At 44.8% G+C, this 24,679-nt stretch overlaps 1 long non-coding RNA gene across 7 annotated transcripts in view; it reads right to left on the bottom strand.

Annotated features, from left to right (window-relative positions):
• Positions 1-831: 831 nt before the first annotated feature.
• LOC109614990 overlaps positions 832-24,679 on the bottom strand; it is a 44,787-nt gene continuing 20,939 nt past the window's right edge. Inside the window, exons 2-6 of one of the 7 annotated variants that reach the window (XR_002196010.2) lie at positions 16,464-16,600; positions 12,357-12,851; positions 4,216-4,268; positions 3,962-3,999; positions 832-3,455 (exon numbers count right to left, since the gene is read on the bottom strand). This is a non-coding gene — a long non-coding RNA (uncharacterized LOC109614990). Of the gene's footprint in view, positions 4,269-12,356; positions 12,852-15,357; positions 16,388-16,463; positions 16,601-24,679 lie in introns of those variants that run through there. The other 6 variants (XR_002196008.2, XR_002196005.2, XR_002196009.2 and 3 more) reach the window with 6 other exon arrangements.

Raw genomic sequence — 24,679 nt, 5'->3', positions numbered from 1 at the left:
ATTATTTATTGATGTCAAGGTGTACCTTCGTGTAGAGATTTGCAGGGTTCCAGAACCATCAGTATTATGCTAGGTTAAAGACCTCCAGGTTAGGCTGATCCTGGAAACAACGACATCAAGTCTATACATGTTCTTTCATTAGCCACATTAATACAAATTGTCCTTACCTTTAGCCCTGGTTATTGACCTGTTTAAACATGCTTCCTTGGTCTTGGTCTTGATGTATTCCATATCCTGTTGTAAATTATAATTAGCATGTTGCAGCCAACCATGCTAACTACAAAAGCCTTTTACTTTCCACCACACCTTTATCTGTCTCAAACAACACAAGGTCAGGTATCAGTTGTGCTTGACAGATCTTATTGCGCCTAAATTGTGACATGGTAATACAGGCAACCGAGACACAGAGCACAGATAAAATTAGCACAACTTTTGTCGTTCATTTCTTATTGAGAACAGAGGATATCCTTGAAACTCTATTATCCACATCACAGATCAGGAACCTTCATGGCTTAATATTCTATACAGTCTATATTGACTACATGCTACATCCTGTGATTCTGTGTGGTGTCTGCTAAAAGCCTCTTGGTTCCATGAAACATGTTCTAAATTGTTTGACAGTGTTGAATGCTACCAGATTACCTTTTTTCTACATTGAAGGTAACATCAGAAGGCATTATTATTCTGTGAGCTATAATCAGTTCCTTGAGTTGACTGAAGTCTTATATGTTGCAGAGCGGATTTATATGCAGAGGTTCACTCACAGGTTTGTAGCCAACAGACATAAATATAGCAACATACACATTAGAAAGAAAGACAAGTATATCATGAAAGAGCATGTCAAATGAATCCCATTTAATGAAACATTTATTCAATAAGAAAGCGTAAACTGTCCTAGAGGATATGAACTCCCATCCCATTCCTTTTGATCAAGGATCCATAGAGTAGATTAATTTCCTCTCCGTGTGTCTGTAGAGCTGACTTGCAGACACTGAGGACATTGAAGACATTGATCCCCAGTCATTATAACCGATTTCAAATGGTGCTAGAAGGTGTATGAGGCTCTAAACACCAGAGGAAATCAGTCATCCTTTAAAGGGGAGACAGAGATGAGAGAGGACGGCTCCAGTAGTTTCTGGCTGCTGCTCCCAAAGGCCCACAGCTGTTCCCCTTTCCCCAAGAACACTGATTTCAAATGGTGCTAGAAACTGGGAACGTAATCTAAATCACCACGTGAAACCAGCCTCTGGGGGAAGACAATTCACTCGCTGATTTTGGAGTATATTTACAGTATTTATAATATACTCATTTTATTTCTCTCTGGCAGTAATGACAAATTACTGTGCAGCACGGATCATGTAGCAGATTGAACCACTGTAGGGCTAAATCATGTCAACGACTCATTTAAAAACCATACCAACACAGATACTATAATGAGCATCGGTATAAAGCAATCTTCAGTACATAAGTGGAATGCTACAGTGCTTTGCCTTTGGATGAAGTCGGTGCCTTTCTGATTAATGTTGTTGCCATGGTAGCTCAGCTTCGCAGTCCCCAAAATCAAGAACAGAAGCTGGAAAACACACAGGGCTGTAGAGAGCCATGACCACACAAACACATTTAACAAACATATTCAGGACTAGCAGGAATATCACGTCTAAAACAGATAACACAAGATCTCACAGCACCAGAGGGACTGCGAAAAGGTACACGCTGTCTCACGAACACACGCACACACACATTTTACAACTCCCCAAACATTATAACACTATTTGTAATGTACATTTGTAAATATGTAGTTTGAACATTGTTTTCTTTAGTACAGTATACGGTTTCTCACTGTGTGGTCCCTTGATAGAAGATGGGGATCCTAATAAAATACTAGTGTAAATAATAAATCCCAGCTCGGCTATGAGGACAGCTGACATGTGACATCATTTTCCACACTCACGACACTCCCACACTTCACAGTAGAGCTGTGAAAAATAACTAGAGATATTTTGGTTTAGAGCCTAACCTAAAAAACACAAAACTTCACAGTATTATACAGTATAGGGCAACATTTTTATATTGTGTACGCAGTTCATTACAATAATTATGCAGCATCTGTCACTGTAGGAAAACACACAATGGCACAACATCTAAACAGTTCACATTTGTATTCAAGCACTCATTCAACAAACGCAAACAGAAGGTTACTTACACACTCAGCAGTTGTACTTAGAGCTCAGCGACCTCTCTGCCTGCCAAGGGTCCTGGGAAAAACACACCGACACACCACAAGACGAGAAAGTATTAGTGAGTGAGTTTAAGGAAACGCTCCACAACCATGACAAACCAAATAAACTAACCAGACAGGCACTAAACAATGGCTGTATTATGTAACCTGTTTTATAATAGCCCTTGGTTCATGTACCTGTCCTGCAGGTATCTATGGACATAGGAAGGACGCCCGCTGCTGTCCATCTGACAGAGTGACACGCCCCTTGAAATCTTCTCAAATCTTTATCCTGTCCACAATAGTGTTGACAATGACCAACTACCCAGCCACAACCCATTCCCCAGCAAACACACAGGGCTAAAAACCTTGCAGGGTTTGATTTGTCTGTTTTCTCTTCTGGTCCCAAAATGTATTGTAAGATCTGGATCACACACACACACACAAACACACACCTGTGTCTGTTTCAAGTAGGGTGTGACAGGCAGCACATAAAACAGGTAATCCCACATCATCATGCGATCATCGTGTCACTTTCAGGTAGAGGAAATTAGCCCAAATGAACAGATCTCAGAAGGGGTGTCCAGTGTCGGAAACCTCAAGAATGGAACACAAAGACCTCTATCCTGCCTGAATATGGGAACAGGACCGAAACGCTTACGTAACCATGGAATCACCATGACAACACAGCTAAATAGCAGTTTGTCCCAGAGGTTCTCACAGTCACTCGCAAGCGTTGGAATTCTGAGCTTTGGATGGCCCATAATGCCTACAGCAAAGTTTATGTCAGCGTCTTTAAAGACAAGGAGGCAAGTTGTTTATTGTAAGCCAGGTTTTATAGAACAATAACATCAGAGCATGTCACTTCTCTACATCCTCGTCTTTGGACACCAGGGGGCAGCATAATATCTCAAATCACACACATCAAACCAACTACCACCACCAGCCTCTGGCACTGTATCGAGAGACAAGTGAAAGCCAATGTCAAAACTCACCACAACAACAGCACCCTGCGGAATAAGACACACATTTTATTCTTCTCTCGCTTTTCCTCTCTCTCTGCCTCTCTCTCTCTGTGAAAGGAGCCCTTGTGGAGGTGAGACTGCGTATGTAGATGTGCTTCCTGTTCCAATCTCACCCAGGAAGTAACACGCAGGGACTGAGACTCCCACACACCAATCGCATGAATGGCAGGACCTGGCTGGCGCGGGTGACGGTGATGTCACCCTTCCTGCTGCTGCTCCTCCGGAGCGAGAGAGAGGGAGCGACAGGGAGAGGCAGAGAGAGAGAGGGATCAAGGTAGAGAGAGGGGGAGAGAAGGAAAAGGGAGAAAACGAGGGTGAGAAGGAGAGAAGGGAGAGAGAGATAGAAGATGGTGTGTTTACATAAGCCTGGATGGAGGGGGTAGGTGGTTGTCAACTCCTTTTTTTCTTGCGGAGTCATAGTGAGAGCCACAGTGCCAGCTGAGCGCTTTAAACACTTCCTCTTACGCTTGGATAAGAAAAGACTAAAGTTCAAAATGTCCCTGAAAATTAAATAAAACTCCTTTGAAACACGTCATTCTCTTTTTCCATGTACTTCCACTGTTTTCACATTGTAACAACACTTTACAAAGTAAATGATAACATTATAAGAGTAGACTTAGAAAAGATAATTTCTTTTTTTCCCTTGACTTCGGTCACACAAACATTAATTTCCATGTTAATAGCCCATTTGAATTCATAATCAACAGGACTCACTCACACAAGAGGAAGAGACGACGGAGCACTACGGAATTCCGGCTGGAGCGTATCACAGGTCCGCCAACCCAAGAGGAGGACAGACGATGAATGGTGATGTTGGATGACGGAGGGGTAGGCAGGAAGGAGCGACCCGGGGAGAATGGATGATGAACGGCAGAAGTTGATGGGGGGATGATGGATGGCAGAAGGTGATGAAGGAGGGGTGACTGTGATGGACATGATGTTTCTCGTCACCACACAGGAAGTATTACTCACCGACGGTCTGATCATCAGACGACAAGGTTACCTCCTTCCCGATATGGCATTAACTAGTCATCAATATGTGTGACCGTGGGAGAGTGTGAGAAAGTGGATTATGAGTCAGTCATTAGACTGAGCATGGTGAACTGTCCACCTGAACCACACAAGAAACACAATATATATCTGTCATTTAATACATGAAGAATATGGGATACAGCATTCCCAATAGCAGAATAGATGTCTGTTATAGCCTCTTGACTATAACAGACATTATCACTGACATGTGTCCCTTCATTCACTCCAGTTCCCTGACTATAACAGACATCATCACTGACATGTGTCCTTTCATTCCAACCCCCTGAGTATTACAGACATCATCACTGACATGTGTCCCTCCATTCACTCCAACGCCCTGGGTTTAACAGTCTGTATCCTTCATCCCTGTAAAGACTCCATCTTGGGCTATGATACTGTCATCATGACTATGCAGTGCTGTAGGAGCTCAAAGACAGTCAATCAGCGTTAACATAGTACTGATTAATATTGTCTGTCCCTCAAATCTTTTTCCTTGAACGACGTTATAGGATTCCAGATCAATAACCTCAATGGAAAGTCAATGGACTAAGCTAGAGGATGAAAGAAGATTGCCAATCCGGCCTTGATGTGTCCTTGACGTGAATGTGGTGCGAGTTTGTAATGCGTGCGCACGTGCCTGTGCGTTCGCATTAACGTGTGCAGGCCATTATAAAGGGCTAACGATAAGGACGGTACCAGAGAGTATGTGACCCATGACAGAAGTCTCCACACGTTCAGAATATAGGGGCCCGGGTCTTATGTGGCTAACCGACTATAAGACATTACAGCAGAAGATGGGCGTCTCCGGGGGGCCATATCAGGAGTTTAACCAGTAAAGAAAGCCCATTACTGGATGCGCTTCAGGGTGGGAGTCTCTGTCAGAATGTCTTTTCATTTTCTGTGGTTTAGCCGGGGCACGTGTGCAGGGTTCACGCGTGTGTTAATGTGCAGTTGTGCGCTGGGCTAGAAGCGCTATAGGTTCATGCATGGGCCACGCAGAGTAATAGAGTGTACTGATGGCAGGTATTATTAGCTCTCAGTACATGCGGCTCTGCTAATGGCCGATCGGTCTGCGGGAGGTGGGAGATGTCATCCATAATATCCCCGGAGTAAAGTAGTGGGTTTTAAACAAATATTCTCTGACGAGCAGCTGTGCTGTCAGCTAGGAATACCGCATAGTGCCACCCAGAGCCTGGATACCACACCTGCGCACGTGCGTGCATACAAACATGCGCGCATACACAATACGGGTGCACCCACACATGGGCGTGCGAATACACAAAAGTTCACAATAATTGTGGGGACCACAAACCTAAGCCTAAAGCTAACCCAAAACCTGTACCCTAATTCTATCCTCATCCCCAACTTATCATAAACCTAAGCCAAGAACTAGCCTTTGGTTGCCACCTGGACAGTAAATCTACACACACCCACACACACACACACACACACCCATTACTGTTTGACTGGAAAATAAGCCCACATCATCAGATAACATTTAAGAGTTCCTGACGTTTCAGAGCACCAAAAAGCTTGGTTGACGTGTTTCTCTATAACCCTCAAAATACCTTTTCCACTGCCAGATTAACAGTGGACAATAACATGTGCCTCCACGTTTTCTAGAGAATTTATTTTAAACATCTGGCTTTGTTTGGATCCAGTTCCAGGAACGGGCCGAACTTTGGTCCACATTCGCGGCCTGAGAGGACATCTTTCATCGGGGGAAACAGAACCACAATCTTCACAGCCTAATTGGAGGAGGGTTAAAAATAGCTCTTATTTTGCTGCACACAGGCACTGGATACGTGTGTGTGTTTGTGTGTGTATATGTGTGTGCATGTGTGAGACACTTTTCACCCACGCCTCAGGAACACGCTACCAGGAAGCCAGAGAGGAATGAGTAACCCTACTTCTGGGCTGGTGCCTCGAAAGTACTCTAGCCCCAATCAAAGGGGCGTGTTTTGGAAAGCACTCTAGCCCCAACCAAAGGGGCGTATTTTGGAAAGCACTCTCGCCCCAAGCAAAAGGGGCGTGTTTTGGAAAGCGCTCTCGCACCAACTAAAAGGGGTGTGGTTTGGAGTTCTGGATAATTTGTGTGACCCCCAGATGACGGCATGCTGAGTCACTCAGATTGTGTGGCCTTCAGGATTGTTACTTTTGATTAGCCTCCTGTTTATCCTCATTTTTCCCAAATAACAGGGAATGGGTGTGTTTAAGTGTATATGTGTGTGTGTGTGTGCATGTGTATCTTAGAAGTGAGGGTAAGGCAACAATGAACCAGCTACTTGGAATTAAGATAAGCCAAAACTCCCACATCTTGACAAAGTGGTTTGCCATTTACTGTAAACCAATTAAATACATTGCAATAGATTCTTAGTCTTTGACAAATAGCTGACTAGCATACACTGTGGACTACTACTGAATTCATAAGCCCCCTATAAACCTTTTGAGATGAGACATGTTAACTTTTTCTTCCAATACACTTCTCTGCTACCCACAAAAACTGAGTCAGAACAAAGAAGAATGTCTGTCAACTCGGTGCCAAAATATCTTCAAAAAGACCATTTTCCCCAGCTGCCCAACAGTGTGATAATTGTCAGATGTATGTCACACACACACACACACACTGTATTAGTCAGAGCCAAAAGAGTAACCGCAGGCAAACTCATAAAGTAAATGCTTCCCTACTGCTTCCCCTTTGGCCCATCGCCAAGACAACTTCCCAAAAACAAAGCTCTTTTTTACCGTAAATGCTTAATCCAGGAAACCCCGACCAGCTTCCACTGCAGCCCAGTTATGACTGTACAACATGTCATCAAAATAATCTTCAGATGGAGACATTTCATACTGCTTTGCGTGTGTGTGTGTATGTATGTATGTGTGTGTGTGTGTGTGTGTGTGTGTGTATGTGTGTGTATGTATATGTGTGTGTATGTATGTATGTGTGTATGTATGTATGTATGCATGTGTTTGTGTGTATGTGTGTATGTATGTATGTATGTACGTGTGTGTGTATGTGTGTGTGGGTGTATTTATGTTTGTGTGTGTATGTGTGTGTGTGTGTATGTGTGTGTGTGTGTATGTGTGTGTGTGTGTATTCAGTGTGCTTGACTGAGTGGGGGAAAAGTTTTAATATATTGGTTTATGACTTTCTGTCGCACTCTCTCCCCATCTCTCTATTTCTGTCTTCCTCTGGGGCTGCTATCTCCGTCTCTATCACTCTCTCACTCTCTCTTTCTTCACTCTCAGGTGAATGCCAGAACCAGAACCCTTCACCTGAAAGGTGGCCAGTGTTAGCTTTCTGGCTCAAGGCCAGTCAAAGGCCCAGAGCATTTCTCTCCTCCACCTCTAGAACCTATGACTGTACATCCACGCAGTGAACCTCATGCACTCTCCTCTCCGTACCAATGAATAACGTTTCCCAACTGTGTAACTTTTCAAACCCTTTGTGTCATAAGGCCACTCCAGAGCGAGAAAGAAAAGAGACAGAGATATACCGTTGACAGTTGCCACAGTGTTGTTGTGGTCAGTGATATATATTATAAACTTTATTTCCAGTGCCCTATGAGTTCTCTATGGGGCCTCTCTCCTACAGGTTTGAGTACACTTGTAGTGTGATGTAGATATTTATGACACAACCTGGTGGTGTCATAAAGAAACTTATAAAGGACAGATTTAATCACTACTGTTGGAACTGTTAAAAGCCCACTGTCTTGCCTGTGACATTCTGTTAAATAAAGCTCTACATGTTTAAGACTTATTGTATTTTTACATGTAAAGCAATTCATTATTTTAGCTTAGTGGAAATGGCTAAAGAATGGTAAAGGGCAAACAGTGGGATGGTATAAAACACCTTTGTTACAATGAATAACTATCACACCGATTTGTGCTTTCAGTGTGCTGTCTGAACAGTGGGGAAAAGAAAAGAAGAAAATAATTAGACAGCCTGTATGTAAATCTCTTTATGGTCACTTACTATAAGGTCAAGACTCTTGCTGAATCTAAGTGTCCTAAGAGATAATATATCCTGGATGCTGAGCGGCGTTCCATGCCGTGTTGTGTTGTCGCTCTATGCCTGCTAACAGTTCTATCCGAATATGATCCCTGAGCCCCCAGAGAAGTTGCTGTTGTGTCGAAGTGGCTGTCTGAATCATTTATTGTATTTATGTACTCATATGTTATTTCCTCTAGTTTTTTGACTAGCATTAACCTTTGTACTGTGGGGGCTAATATACGCATAGTTCCTGCCTGACCTTGGAAAGTTAGTGCAAACTCCCCTGCCTATAGCACTCTGACTGAAAAAATGTGTATTGTGCAGTCAAGACAAGACAACTTTTTGCTGAGCCAGGCTAAATCACTCAACCATATTATTATTATCATGGATACATCCAAGTAAATGCCAAAAGAAGAAACGCTAAAACAAACTAAAACCTCGCTAGTCAGTTGTTTCTTTAAGTTTGTCTGAGTTAGCTGAAGTTGCCTAGCTACATCTCAAGTGAGAAGAACATTAGCCAGTCTACTTTTGATAGAATGGACAACCTACCCTTTTACATAGCAACTATGCAAAAACATTCAACAACCATTAAAACATTTTGTCATTTCGCCAGGCTGTTCTCAGGGGATGTGCCATTTTAGGAGTTATTTTATGTAAATCTTTAAAGGCCGAAAGATGACAGTAGGGGCAGTGGTGAGTTCAGATACAGTTAAATAGAGTGTATTTTTGAAATGTCTTTGAGGCTGGGGTTGATGGACCAGCGGAAACAGCCCTGACCCTCGCCTCAATGCCTGCAAGCTGAAATCCATGTAGAGGGGATTTGTTTTTTCCTAACCATAACCAAAACCTTAACCCCAGGACTGTAATGCCTAACATTAACCCTAACCATAACCCCAGTACTGTAATGCCTAACATTAACCCTAACCATAACCCCAGTACTGTAATGCCTAACATTAACCCTAACCATAACCCCAGTACTGTAATGCCTAACATTAACCCTAACCATAAACCCAGTAATGTAATGCCTAACATTAACCCTAACCATAACCCCAGTACTGTAATGCCTAACATTAACCCTAACCATAACCCCAGTACTGTAATGCCTAACATTAACCCTAACCATAACCCCAGTACTGTTATGCCTAACATTAACCCTAACCATAACCCCAGTACTGTTATGCCTAACATTAACCCTAACCATAACCTCAGTTCCGTAATGCCTAACATTAACCCTAACTATAACCCCAGGACTGTAATGCCTAACATTAACCCTAACCATAACCCCAGTACTGTAATGCCTAACATTAAACCTAACCATAACCTCAGTTCCGTAATGCCTAACATTAACCCTAACCATAAACCCAGTACTGTAATGCCTAACATTAACCCTAACCATAACCCCAGTACTGTAATGCCTAACATTAACCCTAACCATAAACCCAGTACTGTTATGCCTAACATTAACCCTAACCATAACCCCAGTACTGTTATGCCTAACATTAACCCTAACCATAACCCCAGTACTGTTATGCCTAACATTAACCCTAACCATAACCCCAGTACTGTAATGCCTAACATTAACCCTAACCATAACCCCAGTACTGTTATGCCTAACATTAACCCTAACCATAACCCCAGTACTGTAATCCCTAACATTAACCCTAACCATAACCCCAGTACTGTTATGCCTAACATTAACCCTAACCATAACCCCAGTACTGTTATGCCTAACATTAACCCTAACCATAACCTCAGTTCCGTAATGCCTAACATTAACCCTAACTATAACCCCAGGACTGTAATGCCTAACATTAACCCTAACCATAACCCCAGTACTGTAATGCCTAACATTAAACCTAACCATAACCTCAGTTCCGTAATGCCTAACATTAACCCTAACCATAAACCCAGTACTGTAATGCCTAACATTAACCCTAACCATAACCCCAGTTCTGTAATGCCTATCATTACCTCTATCCTTGAATTTAATTTGCAAATATGTAACGTATGATACGTTTTAGCAGATTTGTAATGTCTTATACATTTTGGTAGCGCATTGTGATGTACCCTAACTTAAGGTGATACAAATTATATATATCTTATATATTCCCCTAAGACTAGGTTGATTAAGCAGATACTCTTATTCAGTGGCAACTAACAGTGACAGTGTTAGTGTTAACTGTCAAGCTGAAGGACAGAGAAAAATATATTTTCACCTTGGCGTATCTGGGAGTCAATCCAACATCCTTTGGTTATTGGTGCTCTACCCACAAGGTTATCTCCCAGATTGCAATGTCATTGTATGAATACACGTATCAAACTAGTGATTTAATTCAAATATACAATTAAATGTGCTTTACATGTGATGTTCCTGTCATGGGTTGTGTTAGTCAAGTGAAAGGAAGGGCTATTGAAAGAGCAGTATGCTTTATTTAAAACAAATGTCCCTGGACTGCTTTATTTTGCACATGCAAAGTTTTTACAGAACGTTTTACTGTATGTTTTAGAAAACATATTTCGCAGTGATTTAGATGAGAACATGATTTCATACACAACTTAGCGCACATTTTCTAACATAAACAGAAATGTAGTTAACTTTTTAGAATTTCTGCAACCAGTTGTTTACAATGACATCTACATTAGCTGGTTGACCAGAAAATCAAGGAAACACTCCAATTTTGACAACAATTTCAAAGAGGGGGAGAAATCTATAGGCCAATATCACAGCCAATCACATCACTGACGTGTCAACAATACTGTGAATCAGCATCGTTCCACATTTAATTATAGCATGGCTTGGAATGCAGCTCATCCAATCAGCATCCAAACAACCAGTTTTATTATGCTTACTTAAGTAAAACCCTACCAGACAGCCTACTGTAAGACATGCAGTCCCCTTCTTGGCAATGTGCCAGCAGTAGAAGTGCCTGACATACCTTAGGTGTCTTGCTCACAGAATTTCACATCAGCCTCCTTATGTCCGAACCCTAACCCGCCTTTATGTGTACATTGGTGTGTCATCAGCTGTGATCCTGTCACAAACGCTAACAAGAGTGCGTTACTGCTTCAAGGGAAAACAGTGAATAGCAGAACAAAAGGCCAAAATCATTGAGGTCCTCAACGTTCTGGTGTCTTGCTAAGTGACCCCTGACCACACGGTCACCATGGGAACAATTATGCTAATGGACACTCATAGGAAGGTGTGTGTGTGTGTTGTGTGCGTGGCAGAGGGTGGTCTGATTCCTGGCACCATTCAGGCTCTAGAGTCCACACCCTCAAGTCCAGCCAAACAGTGACCCTTGCGAAAGCATGACATCATTGGTTATGCTCAGTTGGAACTTCAGACGTGTGGGTTCTGCACTTTCAGAGAAGCGTCACACCTCATCGTTTCTTTTCTTTTGACACGTAAACACAGACCACAGTACCGACGCATAAGCACACCCAAAGACAACAACAGGACCTCTGTTCCACGTGAAATAAACTGTTCTGGACAACCCCCGTGTGCAAGTGATGTCATTATCAAATCATCTCACTTCCTGTCAAGTCTGAGAACTCTCAGCTGACGCCCAATAAGGTTTCACTGGGAAGTGAACCAAACAAGTTTACAGAAATGATTCCAAGTAAGTCATTGCATTCCTCAAATGCGATGACAGAGCCACCTACAGAAGTAAGGGTCGGATGTGTATTATTGTGCTAACCTAACTTTCACCCTAATCACAGAGGGCCCACACCCATCCATCACAACTAAACCATCAAATCCCCAGAGGGCCCACGTCTATCCATCCCAACAAAAACCATAACATTCACAGTGGGCCCACATCTATCAATCACAATTAAACCATCACATCCAGAGAGGGCCCACATCCATCCATCACAACAAAACCATCACATCCCCGGTGGGCCCACATCCATCCATCACAACTAAACCATGTCATACACAGAGGGCCAACGTCTATCCATCACAACAAAACCATCACATCCCCAGTGGGCCCACGTCCATCCATCACAACAAAACCATCACATCCACAGAGGGCCCACGTCCATCCATCACAACAAAACCATCACATACACATAAATCATAACTAACCTCATCCCATTAACTGGACTCCCGCAGCTCTGAATCTCCTTCCTTTACTTTCTTTTCTCCTTCCTTCCCTCTCTCCTTCACTCTCCCTCTCTCTCTGTCCTTCCCTCTGAAATGTGACAGGTATTCATTTAACAAAGCTGTGAGACGTGGCAGTGTGTGTGTGTGTTTGTATCAGAGGGAAGGGTCAGTGTATACCAGATTCAGTTACCTTCCACTGACGCACATTCACTCAGGTAAACAAACACAGACTCCCACACGCATACACTTGCACAGCCACACACACGCGGGCATGCACGCGCACCAACGCACACGTACGCACGGGAGCAGATCGGTCGTTAACAGGACATTGGCGAACAGCTCACGGCTTCCTGTAATGTTCCTAGTAAAGAAGATTGTTCTCCACTGTGGCTTACGGTTCCGCCTGGTTAGTCCTCTGAGCGAGTGAGCGACGTCGTACCCTCCTCATCCTCTTAGACACCCATCACGTCCCCTGTCCTGAGAAATCACAGGGAAAACAGCAGAGTTGGCAGTGTTGGTGGTGCCGGTATAACCAGGTTAGTGGGTAAACCAGATAGGCAGCCTTATGTGGGTGTACATTCAGTGCAACCTCTGTCCACCTAGGTCAGTCTCAAACCTCTCCTGTGACTCCTGCTCCACCAAATACAGAGGGTGTGTCTTCCACAGCAGCCAACAAAAACCAGTGGAGAAAAGGAAGCGCACACCCATATGAGAAAGAACTATGGCACTGCTAAGTATGTAGAGAGTGTGTGTGTGTGTCTTTGTGTGTCTGTGTGCGTGCGTGATATAGCTGTGCGTATGCAAGTATGTTTGAAAGAGACAACCTTTACCACACCCTCTGTAGCACTTCTCCCTCTCTTCCGCTCGCTCACAATATTTTTCTCCAACGTAAGCACGCGAGAACACGCCCACAGACATGGCCACTGTGTGTGTTTCTTGGCACAGCACAACTTCAGGAAAGTGGAGAGGAGTCATGCCAACCGAGGACGAGGACTTCAAGTACCACAAGACACTGCAACACTCCCAGTCAAAGGACCGCCAAAAGGCGTCTCGCAGGTAAACAATACAGACACTAACCACACAGTGACTAGGAAGTTCAAACATCCACATATTATCAACAGATGATTCCCAATACATTCCCAGGCGTTATCTATTCCGTGGACGGCATAATCCCTCATGCTAGGTCAGTGCTTGGTCAAGTGTGATGATGTCAATGTGGTCCCAATTTAGCAGCCGATGTCTGTCTTTGATAATGAATTATGGGCACTGTTTCCATGGTGATTTAGGAACAGAGGAGGGTTCCACCCGAGCGGCTGCGCCTCACATCCTCTCTGTAAACACTTGGCATCGTGGGAATCCGGACACAGTCGACGAGTTTTCTTCCGTGCCGCTCACTCATAATCTACCACTCTTACTGCTGGTCCCTCGGTCAATCACAGGCACATTGCAAACGCATCGCTAGGCACGCCACTGACCCTGAACTGAAGCGGATCCCCGTGACCCGACCGAATTTGGGCCAGGCCCCATCTCCGGCCGCAGCCAGGATGGGCTGCAATTCCAATTAGAGAGACGTGATCTATGGCTGCGATTGCGCCCCGCGGAGCACGCCGCCGGGTCAGACCGGTGGAGATAAGTCAATGCGGGTGTCACCTGAGAGATGAGCAGGATTAACGCTAACAAGGCCAAACTTCAACCCCCCCCCCCCGTCCACCGACAGTGAATCAGCCGTTCCTGACAGAATCAGGCCTCGGAATCTCACCGTCACATGCGCCCAGAAAGTAGGACAATCCCGGTGTGCCACCGTAAAGAAGAGGGAACAGGAAGTTGCCCATACCTGATTTGATACAGCGTGAACGGACGGCTTGTATGTGCGGGTGTGTTGGCTCGCGTAGATTTATGAGTTTATGAGTGTGTGGGCGATGCAGGGGTTAGGACAAGGTACAGCCGAGTGTGCCACACCCACCGCTTCCAGCTATTCATATGCACTAATTCCAGGAGCGTAGGCGTTGGGAGGAGCCTCACGTCATCACCAAACAACAGGCATAGGTATGTATCTGTGTGTCTGTGTGTGTGTGTGTGTGTGTCTGTCAGAGTGCGTGTGCTTGTGTGTGTGACCGGTTGTGATGTTTGTGCGTCTCCTTGGGCATGTGAACGTATGGCCTCGGTGTGCGATTCTTTCATACAGCAAAAGTGCACAAGAACAATGTGATTCAGACACACCTTGGAACGGCTTGTCCAATGTCCCTGGAAGTCAATTTCATATTGATATATCTGAAATCTGATCGTTGAGTTGACCCCTTCACAGACCTACTGTCTCCGTCTCCAGCCCATCTCATATTGCAAAGCAAACAACCGTCACTGTCCGGGTACAAATCAGCCGAATACAGGAATCCTACCTGTTCACATTAGTCAGGCAGGCCACAACAGAGTTGACTACTGACAACCGCAGCAAACTCAGAACAGTGCCATATGACGACAGGTAATTAAGGGTAGCCTAAGCTATTCACTGGCTGTCTATGAAAAATCACTTCTGACAATAGCAGCAGCAAATGAATAATTACACGGTCAGCTTACTAAGACCCAGAGACTAATCTCCTATGAATCTGCCATAACTTCTCCCACAAACAGCCATACGCTCTCCCACAAATATGACCTTGAAACAACACAAGACACGCCACCACCTATATAACTCGCGCTCCAGTCGTGACGCAAAACACATAAACGCGCACAGAATGAGGAAAAGAACAGGACAAAGTAACCTATTGATGCTGTGAGACTATGCCTGCCACCTGCTCCTTTCATATCCGGGGTCCATCCTGAGAGGGAGCCATGGATAGAGGGAGCATAGAAACAAACAAAAAGGAGGGGAGAGAAAGTATGGGAACATCCGTAAAGACAGGGAAAAGTGGAGAAAGAGAGAAAAACTGAGAAACGTTCCAGGGGGGGGGGCTCCAGCAGAGGTATCCCAGCCTGGCTCTCTTACCGCGGCCGAGTGCCTTCCGAGTCCCTGAGGCTGCGAGAGCTTTCGGTCCCGGAGCTCTGCGCGCGGCAACATCCCCAGCCAGACCAGCGGGCGAGTGTCTGTGCGAGTGCGCCGTTTGACGGGAGTGAGTGCTGCCCTGCCGTACATAAAACGAGCAGTCGAGTCATTCCTGCTCAGTGAGTCGACAGGTCTCTCTCCTCCCTCTCCTCCCCTTTCCCACTTATCTTCTACTCTTTCCCTTCACGGTCTCTGTGCCGCTCTCCAAAACACTTTCAAGATCCTCCCATCGCGCTCCCTCTCGGTAGTCATGCTTCCTCGTCTCCCCTTGCAGTTCTTCTAACGCGCAGCAGTCGGTGGTGTTGCAGAGTAAAGACCTCGGGCCGTCACGATCCGCCGGTTGTCCTGCCAGGGGAGATGTGTGGTTGTTGGAAAGACGGGCAGCCACCTGAGTTCTACAGCTAGGAGGTGAGTATGGGGCAACGTGGAGTCCACGGACCGAAATGAAAAACAACCTGTCAAAGAAACAGACGTCTCACGAAAACAGTATCGCTGGCCTTCAAAGGTTGTAATCACGGCGAGAGACGGACAGAGAGGGGGTTTGACAGAGGGAGAGAGAGAAAGGGAGAATGAGTGAAAGAGGGAGAGAAACACAAGGGAAATGCTTGCCCAAACAAGTTGTTTGATAAACACCACTGTTTCACTCCGCGTGAAACCCATGAAGAAATTTCAGTGTCCATGAACATATGTACACACACACACACACGTGTCAGTGGAATGATGTGGTAAGTGCCAGGAAGTTGCCTGTGGTTGGCAAACATTATTTGTGGTTTGTGGCCTGCGGTGTGTGTGTGTGTGTTCCCGTTCAGTGGGAAGTGAGTCAAGTGTGACGAATCTACAAGGACTTTCATTTATTTGCGCGGGAACGCAAAGTACCGGTCCATGCACGAACAGACTTGGCTCGACATTTTGGACCGGTGACCGCGTTATGAGTCGCCAACGGTTTCACCCTTGATGTTCATCAACAGACGGCAGAAACGCCTGTGTCACCCCAGTCGCCCCCTCCCTTTTCCCCATAACCCTTCACCCAGTTCTTTATCCCAAGTCACCTGATGCACGGAGGCGCCTCACACCCCTCCGCCCGTCTTTAACTCCCTCCTTCCAGTACATCCATCCTTCTTTTAAATGTCAGGAGAAGTGTCATCACATCACCCGCATCTCTGTTAGATCTGTTCTGTGCGCAGTCCTGTTCGGAGGGAAAACAGAGTGGAAGGGCATGTGAGGCAAAGTTCAAAGAAACAGGAGTGGTTTGGTGTGGGTGGCCAGACACACACACACACACACACACACACACACAGACAAACACACACATTTTCACACATACACATGTCACTCGTGGCCAGAAACAAAATGTATCAATAACCACAAAAATAAAACCTTGAACTTTGACCCTGAATACATATGTACGGATCACCATAAACCAAACAAACACACCTATAAGCATACACAAACACACTCTTTGCACCGCCACTGTACACACACGGAACTGAACAATTACACAAGCATTCATGAAATACAACCAAACTGGAAACAAGGAAAAACATGAAACTGTATCGAGAGAAAATTTTACTGTAAACATCTCTAACTTCCTAAACTGACAGCCAGTAAAAAATCTAAAACAAGACATCACACATTTGTCATGGGACATGATCTGATCTCGGATGTCCACTGGATGCCATGCGGAGAGTGAGGGGGAGACAACGACACAGAGGGCTGGAGTGACAGGGTGTATGAGACAAGCAGAGCGCTAAAGAGAGTGAGACAAGAGATCGAGAGAGCAAGACAAAGAGAAAGAGAGTAAATGTGAGAGACAGAAAGAGCGAAACAAAGAAAGAGATTGAGCGAGACATCAAGAGAGGAGAGGAGGAGATAAAAGAGGAGACATCTCCTTACATAAGGTCCCCAGTGACAAGGACATGATATGTTTACTGCCTGCCAGTCCTGGGTGATAAAAAGTCAACCGGCTTCTCAATCCCAGATGAGATATTACATTTAGCATTGCAGTAAACACACAGACACCAGCGGGAGAGGAAGGTTAATAACTCTGGTTTCAAATATCCAACATGGTGGCAGTGCACACAGTAATGCTGAGTCATACACCTGCCCTGGTTGAGCTGCCGGTCTCACCCCCCCCCCCACCCCCCTCCACCCCCACCCCCCCCTCACGTGGCAGACATGACCCGCTACAGACTGCTCTCACAACGGATTGGCGTGGCACACAAATACATAAACACAAACTGAGATGGACACACACCCGGACACAGGCACACATGCCTCCTGAGTCCATTAAGCCCTACAGGAGATCCTGGATCAATAGTAAAGCAGAGGACGTTAACTGATCGGAATGCATTGATCTCCCAGACTGGGAGGCGGTCACTAGAGGAGCGGAAGAATGAAGGCTCCATTATTGTAGCTGAACCATACATACCGGAACATGACAAAGTATATACACAACATGCCTTTATGTTTTTACCAAACCATCCAAACAACCATCAACCTCATGGCCTTAGCCCAATGCCTCACACAATACCACCACTACCCCCAAGCGAAGAAGCGAAGGCCTTCAGCCCAGAACAAAACATCCCTTCATTACAGTTTGCTTTCTATATTGAGGAAGCAACTGTTATATTAGGGAGAGTGACAGACTTTGCTACCTGTCAGTCCCAGAACCAGCTGGCTTTAAGATAATTAACAAGCTAGCTTGTCTGCCACATTCCCCCGGGCCCAGTTTTTTCAAATGTATATTATCTGATTTTTCAATTGGATAGGAGTAAATGAGTAGAAATACAATTAGTAGAACATCTTTCATGTCGATACGTCAGTGCTAATCCACATTCAAGTAAATCATGGCAAGCCAGTTGATTGTATTATATTTTGGTGCATTTATCTGACTGGCAAAATCCAATAACATATATTTGTGAAACTCTGGTAACAAAGGTACAGGAAGGAAGTAAACAAATCAGATAGGAACAGTCAAAACAGCCGGGGACAAACAGATCTCTAGCGTACAAAAATAAGCCAGACATTCCAGTGCTAGCTCTAAAGATAACATAACAAATTGAAAACGATCAAATGTCTATTTTGAGGGGACAGTGACGTTAAGAGATCAGACGATGGGAAGATGAACATTAACAAGCGGCAGATTAGATCCTGCAACAGCTGTCATTTTGTCATGTCATTCCCTGACAGACAGACCTGGGTATCTCAGCTCTGTCTCAGTCTTCCACCCCCAGGGGAAACACTGACGATCTGTGGCTGACTTAGGCTGAGGGGACCTGGGCCACAGAGGGACGGTGACGCCCCAGGGCAGACACGGACCCTGGCAACCAGACAAATTAGTGGCGTAGTTCCCAATCAGCTTCCCCAACCCCCCCCCCCCCCCCCCCGTCTCCAGGGGATTCATGGCTAATTTAAGATGAAATCATCCACCCTGTTATAGCCAACGCTGTCCCGCCCTGTTAATCATGAAGTGCTCCGTCATCCCCACCACCTGGGACCCCATTGAAAATTAACCTGACGGAGCCACGGATAACGCCACTGTCTCCTTAATGCAAACCACCACATTCCACCTGGTAATGAGAAACTACACCTCATCCGTAAACCCTGGAGCACCCTCAAAGCCCGTCAACCCCAGAGCACCCTCAAAGCCCGTCAACCCCAGAGCACCCTCAAAGCCGTCAACCCCAGAGCACCCTCAAAGCCCGTCAACCCTAGAGCACCCTCAAAGCCCGTCAACCCCAGAGCACCCTCAAAGCCCTAAGCAGGCGACCAGCTCTCCGGAATCCTTGACACACTGGCGGTTGACGCTGGCCACCTCCATCCTCACGGACCTCAGCCAGCGGCGCCGGGGGACACTCACAACCATCCAGCAGGCAGAAACGATACAGAAGCGGACACTGAAAAAGAAGCTTGCTGGATCATGGCACCCCGATTTGCGACCCAACTCATCAACACGCACTCACCACAGACACAACTAACATCGCATTCTTGATGGACGAACGAGGTCTCTTCTGAAATTCATTCTGACACCGACACGCTCTGAGTCAAAGTGCATGCCAGCACATACACGCTAGATCCCAAACTGCTGTAGTATGCGCAACTCGAGAAGCTCTCTGAACCCCTTTCAGTGTTCGCAAACGCTGCGACGAGAGTGATGTGCTCAACGTGACGCGTCGGAGGCAGGAAACTCTCTTGCACCCTGTTTTCGGATCAGAATTGGATCTCCTAAGCTTGTCCCGATGTCTTGTTTAAAATAATGTTGGTCCCATCCTCTCAAATCAAATGCATTCTACTTTAAAACCACAACACTCCGGTGGAGCCTTTCAACAATGCTGTAGGCATTTTTTCAACTGTGTTGTTTTCCATTTAAAGCTCAGTTGTTATGGTATCAGTCTTGTTTAATGTAAGGGGGCCACTTTGCTGCGTCCAGCCTCTCGAACATTGTGTTCCCGAGTGGTGCTTTTCAGCAGCCCAGCGCCCTGCCAAAGAATGTGCTTTTTGGCATCAACCGAAGACACTGTCGGCCTGGTACACAGATCCAGGTCCCTCTACCTCTCTCTCTCTTTCTCTCTCTCTCCATCTTCCTCTTGTTCCACCTCTCTCTGCCTCTTTCTCTCTCTCTCTTTCACCCTCCCTCCCTCTTGATCTCCCTGCCTCTTGTTCTCTCTATCTATTGGCCTCCTACTCTCTGTCTCGCACGCTTTCCTTCAGGATCTCAGTACACTCCCTTTTATTCTCCACCCTTCCTTTAGAGGGCATCTCAATCAAAGATGGAAGCACTTCAAAACTGCATACACCAAGAATTCTAATCATGTCTCAAAACATATTTCAAATTCCACCAAATTATTTTTGATGTCCGCACTCTAATACTCAAGTAAATGTCGTGGCTCGTTCAAAGGTGAAAATTAAGTTCTTGCAGGGTTTTAAAGAGTTTGATTTGGTAGGTGAAATGTACATGAGTGTCTAACAGAGAATTTCAGTTTGACGAGGCAACACTTTTTGGTTCACGAAAATGAGATGTCACAGTCATTCCTGTCCACATCTCTGGAAGCCCTGTTCCAGTGACAATATCTGTGTGTTCTACAGAATTGTCACACAGTCACTCAGACAGGAAGAGAGCACATATTATTCAGTTACTTTTTTCTATTTGCATTACCATAGCCCTTGCATGCGTCTGTGTGTACGTGTGTGATAGAGCACGGCCTAAAGCCTTACATCTCTACTTTCTGGTGAAGTCCCCATAGGTGGTTTGAATTACTAGTTGAAATGGAGCAAGGGCAGCCCCATCCCTTTCTCTGAATGAGAAATCATCCACCCAATCGTTGCCAAGTCATTTCAGAAAACAGCCATTTACGGCCGAATCATTTCACAAGTGGCTTCTTCGTAGTCATCTGGGTAGTTCCTTCCCCCACAAATCTGAACAACTTGGCGTCCTGTTATTACCGTGTGGTTTGAAAGGAAACTGGATCACTTGAAGAACATTGTAGATCTAGATCTCAGGACACAGCATAGGCGTCCCGCAACAAAGCATGGATGTGTCTTACGTTACAATGACCCTGGTTATTATGTGGTCATTTTGACAGTTTGACAACTCCTTCTGTTGCCCATCGCCACTTTCATACCATGTCATGATAGGATGAGGTCTTCATACACCCTCTAATCCATCCACCATATCTTATAGACCGTAAGGGTGTCGTAAGCTTGTCATAAGCTAGATATCATGGAATGAAGCAACAGAAGAAATACAGGACATGGCAGAATCATTAGAACACAGCAGAGCCAGCATATACGTTTTCTAATGCCGTTTACTTGGTATATTTGCTATTGAAGTGGTGACAGGATCTTAGAGATAAAACACAGACGGATCATCCTTGACCTCTTATCGCTATACCCCCCCACTCCCCCCCCCCCCCACAACAAAAACCAAACCACATTAAACAGGGGTTAGACTTCCTCTGTGCACTATCCAAGTCATGCTAAGTAGACTCACCTGCTGTACTGTCTGTCCCTTCAACAGCCTGTGAGACCCACCTGCTGTACTGTCGGTCTCTTCAACAGCCTATGAGACCCACCTGCTGTACTGTCTGTCTCTTTAACAGCCTATGAGACCCACCTGCTGTACTGTTTGTCTCTTCAACAGCCTGTGAGACCCACCTGCTGTACTGTCTGTCTCTTTAACAGCCTGGGGAGGCTAATGCAAGAAGAGAGTAGAGGAAGATAACACACAACCTGGGATTCCTCTCTTCAAATATCCTCAGTACTTTTGCGCTCTCTCTCTCTCTCTCTCTCTCTCTCTCTCTCATGATAGGGCGAGAGAGAATGAAACTAGAACATGAGTCATGGTATCAAATGCGAGCAGCTACATATTTTGGGTTTACCATCCTTGTGGCGAAGAAAAAAATACGTTGAATCATATTTACTTAACCCCTAACCTCAACCCTAATTCCAATCTCCTAACATTGACCTTAAACCTAACTTCAACTCTGATTAGGGTAACGTACCCTAAACTCTACTAAGCTGCTGAAATGTCTTGTTTTACTATCCTCACATGTATAGGAAAACAAAGGTACAGACACATTTTTATTTAATTACTCCCTATCCCCTAACAGCAAACTTAACTCTTAATGCTGATAAACCTTTTGGGGGTGTTAGATTCTGTTCATTTTTGATCCATGAACAAAATTAATGCAACCTGTAGTCAGGGGAGAATCAGGGGAGAATATCAGTCATGGCCACTGACTGACAGGGTGTGTGGGGCCGATCAGTAATGGCCACCACATCTTATCTATTGTCCGTTGTTCAGCGTTAGTCAGCAAATTTTGTTACGTTTCTCATGCCCCTATTCAATCAGGGGTTTTACTATCTTTGTGAGGACTGAATAAATACATGTTCAAAGACAGCTTTTGAATGCACAATTCTAGTGACTTGAGAAATGGGAAATGGGAAAACAGGAAAATGTACAAGGCATTTCACAGAGGTACTTAGGTACAGCTACATCAGTTTCTGGGCCAGGACTCTGGTATCATAGTTTATTGATACCAGAGGGACGGTTAATGCAGATATATTATTATTAAGCAGTACAACCTGAGAAGGTGTGGTATACGACCAATATGCCACAGCTAGAGCTGTTATCAGGTATAATGTGTCACGGAGCGCCTGGACACAGGGTTAGCAATATACCCCTCAGATGCCCTTTTGCCATTATAAACCAGATACAAATGCAATTCGAACAGTAAAAAGTGATACCTGTAATATATGGTCACGTATACAACAGCTGTCAGCCAATCAGCATTCAAAGCACCTATTATGGTTTTTGTGGTCACTGTGCCATTTCAGGTAAAAATTGTCCGATCAGCAAAACAAAGTCGCACAGCAGTGTACAACTACAACAGTGTACAACTACAACAGTGTACAACTACAACAGTGTACAAGTACAACAGTGTACAACTACAACGGTGTACAACTACAACGGTGTACAACTACAACAGTGTACAAGTACAACAGTGTACAACTACAACGGTGTACAACTACAACGGTGTACAACTACAACAGTGTAATAATAGTCAAGAAATTGCGTAAGGCTTAGATGGACTGTCGTTTTTGCTTTAGAACTTTGCGCTGGATGTGGGCGAAATCAGTGCGTCGTGCTGCCGCCAGCGTGTCATGAGCAGGTGTGCGCTCCCCTGTGATTAGCTTCTGCATTTCTGCTCAGTGAACCTGATAAGGATTTAGCGGGTTTTAAGCACTGTGTTCACCGACCAGCTAAACGTAATGCGACCCATAAGCACCCTCAGATGAAAATACAGTCCCACTGACACGGATACAGGGGGTAGGAAGGACTGGGATTTTTTACTCGAACATGGGCCAGTCGCGATCTAGCTACGCCTGCGCCCACATCTGTAGTTAATCCAGGATCATGTACACACACACACACACACACACACACACACACACTGGTTGTGTTCCACATAACTCCGTAGAGCTGCTTTGAAAGACAACATTTTATCATCCCGGGGCCTCATTCATTTGACAGTAAAGAACAGAGCGCACGTCTCAGGGCATGCACACACGCCTGGGGACAGCAGGACAAACACAGCTTATGTCTACTCCGCCACAGAGAAAGAGGATGACAGATTCATATTTAATGTCGTAATTAGAACCTGTTTGGTCTGTCTAAATTTGGATATCCAAGTTCATCCAATTATGGGAATCATTTATGGAACTATGCATTTAGAATCTACAGTTTTGGATTGCACTGCATTTTCCTCTTAATTCTATTGTGTTTTCTCCATTTAATGTGCCTATTAATACTAACTAAATACAGATAGTTATGTCTGTATTGTATTTGTATTATTTCATTTTACCTGTTTTGTGTGGAGCCCAGGAAGTTAATAATGGGCATGTGTGTGTGTGTGTGTGTGTGTGCGCATGTATGTATAAATAAATACTATTGGTTGGGAAGTACAGTAACACTGCATTATCAGAGTAAATGAAACATCCATAATCGTTTTTTCAACGTACTTCAAAATGCCCTCGCCTCTCTATGTGATCTGAAACTTCATACCTTACTAATCAACCCTTCCCTGTTTGGTTTCACTTCTTCAGTTTACGCTCTCTGCTCTCACATTATTCATTCCTTCAGATGCTATATTACCAACCACACAGAATACACAGAATGCACAAAAAACATGAACACGTTTTATACTGCAGTGTACAGATGTTGTCTCTTGTCACCTACAATGAGCCTAAATAGTAAGCTGGTTTAAGTAAGGACAGAGGTTGCAGTGCAGGAAGGTAAAGCACACAGGTCAGATAGGGCTTCCGTAGGACTTTATCTGCCTAGGTGGGGTTGGAAAAACCTCAAAGGGTTTGGTTAGCTTCATTTAAAAGGAAATGAAAAGTAGATAGTATCACATCACCAGCATATAAAAGCGGTAATAAATGATGTATATATGCACATAAGTATACCGTATTTCATGAAAAAATGCACTCAATTAACACATTTTGCATCTTGCAGAAATCTTCACAGTGTAAGACATCATCATTGACTCAAGGAGTGTTTATTGGAATGGATGGTTCTGACCTGTGATTCAAATCTCTAGAGTGGATGACTAACTGCCAAATAAGGGCTGTCTCAGTTCCACTCCTATAAATGCTTTTGGTTGACAGACTAATTTCACCTTGTCAAAGACAGCAGGCATATTGAATGATTGTGCTGTGGCAGTTTGAAGGCTGTTTACCATCAGGTAAATAGATCATTATCACA

This window comes from Esox lucius, chromosome 23, assembly GCF_011004845.1.
Source record: "Esox lucius isolate fEsoLuc1 chromosome 23, fEsoLuc1.pri, whole genome shotgun sequence".
NCBI lineage: Eukaryota > Metazoa > Chordata > Actinopteri > Esociformes > Esocidae > Esox > Esox lucius.
This window is presented reverse-complemented; position numbering and strand designations above follow the sequence as displayed.